The sequence below is a fragment of the Solanum lycopersicum genome, chromosome 6 (assembly GCF_036512215.1).
Source record: "Solanum lycopersicum chromosome 6, SLM_r2.1".
Taxonomy (NCBI): domain Eukaryota; kingdom Viridiplantae; phylum Streptophyta; class Magnoliopsida; order Solanales; family Solanaceae; genus Solanum; species Solanum lycopersicum.
The window spans coordinates 21,258,364-21,264,363 of NC_090805.1; positions in this window are offsets into that span (position 1 = coordinate 21,258,364).

Below are 6,000 nucleotides of genomic sequence, written 5' to 3' on the forward strand. Positions count from 1 at the left end.
TAAACCTTAGCCTACCAAAAAAAAAGATTAGTCAATGCAAAACCTTTTCCTAAAAGAAAAACCTATTTATGGTAAGAAATCAGGGCAAATAAAACCCAACACATCTGAATTTCTGACAAAATAAATTTGTCCACCTTCTTTACTTAATCTTCAACAACTTGCTTCTCCTCCATTGTCAGATCTTAGGCATTTGACTTTCAAACCAGTCTGATTCTCAACTTCAGCTTTTCACTTCTTGAAAGTTTCAAACACATCTGACTTATGCTTCAAGAAATAAACCCATACCTTCCTGCTGAAATCATCAATGAAGGTAACATAGAATCTGGATCCCCCAAGTGATGATACTGGAGATGGTCCCCAAACATCTGTATGGACCATTTCCAACCGCACTTTCTTTGGCTTTCTAGGAGTCTTTGTGAAGCTTACTCTTTTCTGTTTGCCCATAACACAGCTCTCGCAAAGACCCATATCAACAGACTTCAGACCCTCTAATGCTCCTTTTGCAACCAGCATCTTCATTCCTTTAGTACTCATGTGTCCAAGTCTGTTGTGCCACAGACATGAACCAGAAGCACCTTCAGCAACAGCGGCCATGTTTATACACCCTGCAGTGGTGTACAAGGTTCCAGATTTGGTGCCACGAGCTACTACCATAGCACCTTTCACGATCTTCCACGAACCTTTCCCAAACTCTGCTTCATATCCCGTGCTATCCAACTGACCAACAGAGATCAGATTTTTCTTGATCCCAGGAATATATCTGACATCCTCCAATGTCCACTAGTTTCCGGAGGTGGTCTTTATTAAAACATCCCCCTTTCCTTCAATCTCTAAGGCTTTATTGTCAGCAAGATATACTTTTCCAAAATTTCCAGATTTAAAATTTTGGAACAACTCCTAGCTTGGAGACGAATGGAAAGATGCACCAGAATCCAAAATCCAGGATTCAACCGGGTTGTTCACACTAAGGATTAGAGCATCCCCTATGTCCTCAGCTGAATTTACAGAATCATTGTCATCTCCAAATTTCTAATTCTGTTTCTTCTTTGGCTTTGTACAGTTCGTCTGAAAGTGTTCTTTTTCTCCACAGTTCCAACAAGTCACGTTTGATCTATTCAGTGATTTTCCTCGATTCTTTGATTTTGATCGACCATGTTAATTTTGGCCTTTCGTCTTACTTCTCCCCCTTCGATCAACGCTGAGAGAACTGCACGATGAATCTCCCACTTCTCGTTTGCGAATACTTTCGCTAAGAACAACATCACGGATTTCATCAAACTTCAGTTTCTCAGATCCACGGGAACTGCTAATCGCAGCAACAACAGTATCCCAAGACTCGGGCAGAGATGACATCAAAATTAACGCCTTAATTTCATCTTTGAAATTAATATCCACAGAATTGAGTTGACTCACAATCATATTGAACTCGTTTATATGATCAGAAATGGATCCATTCTCAGATATCTGTAAATTGAACAATCTACGCATTAAATATACCTTGTTCATAGCCGATGGTTTTTCATACATATTTGACAGTGCCTTCAACAGAACGGGCGTAGTCTTCTCCTTCACGATGTTGAACGCCACGTTTCTTGACAAAGTCAACCGGATCAACCCTAGAGCCTGGCGATCCTTGAGTTTCAACTTTTCCTCCGTCATGAATTCCGGCTTCACCCCGATCAATGGTTCGTGAAGATCTTTCTGGTACAGATAATCTTTGATCTGCATCTTCCAGAAACTGAAATCGGATCCATCAAACTTCTCGATTCCAAGCTTTGAACTATCCATCTTCGGTGATCGTGTTGAATCTCCTTAGCTCTGATACTATTTGTTAGGACCGGAAATAAGCATGTGTAAATGCGGAAGCTAGCCATGCAAACCTTGAAAGACCACGAGCAAGAAGACAACGAGAAATATACCAAAAGACACAGAGATTTAACGTAGTTCTGTCAATCTACCTACTTCCACAAAGGAGATGAGCAATCCATTATAAATATGAGAGTACAAAATACAGAGGGAAACAACCTTAACCAATTCAGTCGGAATACATGGGAGGTTCACACAAGCGATAATGTATCAAGCTTGTGACCCATAAATTCTCCCCCTAACCAAAACTCTCAAAGCCCTTAAGACTACATTGTGAATGTTGATTAAGTTAGAAGGAACATGCCTCTATTTATAGAGTACTAAACCTTTTCCTACAAGAAAAGAATTAGTTAAGCCAAACCTTTTTTCAACAAGGAAAACCTATTTATGGTAAGAAATTTAGGGCAAATAAAACCCAATACTATGTTTGACCTGATTCCTGCCTCAACGGGATATGTAAGTGCCACAAGAGCTTGGTCATACCTCCCATAATATTTCTATTTCTCTTTACGGAAACTAGGACATAATTTTTGAGAGGGACTCGAAAATTCTCGAGAAGAAGATTTCTCCTCAACAAGTCTAGACTGATGTTACTTTGGGATCTCCAACTGGGATAGAATTTTTGAGAAAAATCAAAAATTCCGTGATTCACTCACCGGCAGTTAAAGATAAACCAAGATCGTTATCTGGACAAAAATTTTGAGCAAGGCCTCAAAATTTCAATTGGGGTTTGTCGGCAATCTATAGTGACTTTGAATACTACCCAGTGAATAATTAGATAGACCTCCAAGCATCAGACTCAAAGAAGTTTGCTAAGCCTGATGTGACATGATACTTGGCAGTAACCTTTTTCAAAATGCTACTCTTCGAAAATTTATTTTTTCTTAAAACTTTCTCTTTATGTGTCATTTGTTTTGGCACAAAATATATTGTCTTATCTATCAAGAGTCGATGAATCAGAAAATAAATCGGACATACCAGGACAAGGAGCGAACAACTGATGAAATCGACACAGATCAGTTCATTTTAAACTAATGATTTTTCTGTGAACGCAGGTTTATAGGTTTGCTCTAATGTCAGCGAATTCCTCCGATCGATGAATATGAAGAAGTCAATAGGGCAAATAGCTCCCCAAAATTAATAGTTTTTTCTGTGGATGCATGAATTCTTTTATATTGCTTGTACCGAAGACTTGGGGACGTGTACAACATTGTTTCATCCAATTCCCAATAACATGAAATAAGATATAATTGTGTTTAAAGATGAATTGAATAAAAATCTCGAAAAAGACGTTTTACAGCTTTTCGTCGATGATGTCATCTGCATCATATTATCAGACGTGATAGTATTACTACTGGAGGGTCATTTTATTTGTATCATCGATTGAGATGATACACTACTTGAGGGGTCATTTTATCATATCATTAATTAAGACGATATCTCTATCCAGGAGGCACCCAAAAGATCATTATGTGACTCGATTGGAGCACTATCTTCATTTGGTACAAAAAACATTCATGCCTCGCGGAAAATGTCATGCATCGTGCATCGTGCATCGCGGGAAGATATTCATGCCCCATGGGAATCAGACATCATGGGAAAATATTCATGCCCCACAGAAATGTCATGCCTCATAAAAGATCATGCATCACAAAAAATCGTGCATTGCGAGTTAATATCGATGCATCACAAAAATTCATGCATCACGAGTTAATATCCATGCATCGCGAGTTAATATTCATGTAACATCGAAAATCATGCATAACGAGTTGAAAATCATGCATCATGAGTTAATATTCATGCATCCCGAGTCAATATTCATGCATTGCGGGAAGATGTTCATGCCCCGCAGAAAATCAGGCATCGTGGGAAGATATCCATGCCCCACAAAAAGTCATGCCTCGCAAAAAATCATGCATTGCGAAAAACCATGCATCGCGAGTTATTATTTTTGCATCGCAGAAAAATTATGTATTGCAAAGATGAAGTCATGCATTGCAAGAAAAACTTCATGCATCGTGGAAAAGTCATGCATTGCGGAAGAGAAAGCACGCACTGCAAGAGATGTAAGTCGTGCATCCCAAGAGTAATATTTTCCCATCAACGTCAACACATTATTTTGACAAGAGTGAACACCAAAAAATTATCAACAACGACATCAAGAGAAATATCAACATACGACATCATCTTTTATTTACTTCGACATCAAGTGAATAGTACACCAAAGATTATATTGCAAATATAAGACATAAACTTTATTTGCTTTATGTCAAACCGATCGAGTTGACATCAAATGCTGAAGGAGAACAACTAAGTGTCAACATGGTAAATACACTATCTCTCATTTGAAATTTATTTTTATGCTGATGAGTTTCATCTCAGTCTTTATCGAGAGCATCCGGAAGGATGAATTCTCCAAAAGCAAACCACAATTGCGGATGACGTCAAAAAGGATGCAGCACAACGTAGAACTTTTTCTTAGCGGCGAACTGAGACATATTCCAAAGAGGAGTGTCAAACTCTTAGGACGCGAGCAGAGGAGCGACTTCTACCATAATCAAATCACACCCCTATCAGAAGGCATGTGGGTTTTTCATTCGGTTTTGTCAGTTTTGGTTTTGCGTTCATAAATTTTTGTATATGCCAAAAATAGGTTTCCAATTTTAGTGACAACGCGCCAAGATTTTTGTAAATTATGTCCGTGTAAGTTCTTAATTATGGGTGTAATGTGAACCACATTCATGGCTAGGAGGTTACAAGCCTTTTTTTCATACTCGACTTAATTTGGCACCTGTCCAGAGCCAAAGGTTATATAGCATAATAGATCCCCTTTTCAACCGATTGAGTCGAACTACAAACAGTATGATTCCTCGTGTATGAGGATATGTATGAGGGATCAATCTTGAAAACTTGCTGTATTCCAACATCTTCTCTTTAATCTTATTTTCTAGCACTCTGGCCCCTTCATAATTCAGTATTGGGATGCCTTTTTATTTTTTTAAAATTGTGTGTTAAATCAAGCATATCGAACTACAAGTGGCCTGAATTCTCATATAGCCTTAGATATATAGAAACCCATTTCAGGGTTCGATCATGACTGCTAAAGTCCGTGCCAAGTCCTTTTACCCAAAGATGAAGGTGTGATCGGCCAAAATTGGTTTGGGTCAATTTCATTTTCCTCTATTTTCTTGCGTCAACCCAAGTAAAATGAGGGACAATTGTTGACACCCAATTTTGACCCTCCCCAATAAAAAATTAATTAATGAATTTCTTAATTGTAAATTATTTGTAAATAATTAGCTTTTGTTGAGTTTTAAAATGTTTTAAGGTTATTTTGAATTAATCTTATTGCCTCTTTATAATTTTTATAAAATATATATGCTTTATATAATTATATATGATTAGAAGGTCGATTATTTTAGTTTGTTAAAAATTAAGAAGTTTATTTAATTAATTATTCTATATTAATCCATCTATCTAGCTACCGAGTACCTTAATTCATTTAGAAACGCATTTTTAGTTCAATTTCCAGTAGCCCAAAATAGTTTAAGGTTTCCTAGACCTCATGAATTCCAACTCCCAGCAACCCTTTTAGCAATTTTCCGCCCAGCCCAATTCCCTTTGTAGCTTAACCGACCCAGCCCAAACCCTTGTACCCCTGACTCAACCCAAGCTTTCTCTTTTCAAGCAAAAATAAAACCTATCACGACAAAGAAACTATCCTAGACGGCGTATCCACAAGATGATAACACCAGCGAAATAAAAACACTAGAAAGAGACGATTTTTCCCCCATGTTCCTATCCGTTTTCTGATTCTCCCCCCCCCCCTCCCCTCCTCCAAAAAAAAAGTCTTAATCCTAATCTTCCTCATATATACTTCCTATCCTTCACTGTAGGAAGGGATTTTTTTTTGCGTTAGAGAAAAAACAAGATACAGATACATATATTAAAGAAAATACAAAAGAGATTTCGGTGAGTTTGTATTTTTCGTTAAAACTTTCATTGAAAGGATTCACTGCTTAGAAACCATCATACGTCCAAAATATATACTTCCTTCTTTGGCTCATGATTGTGTAGTGGAACTTGCTTGTGTTTTCATCGCTCACCTCTTGTGTCGGTCGCTGCCCTCAAAAA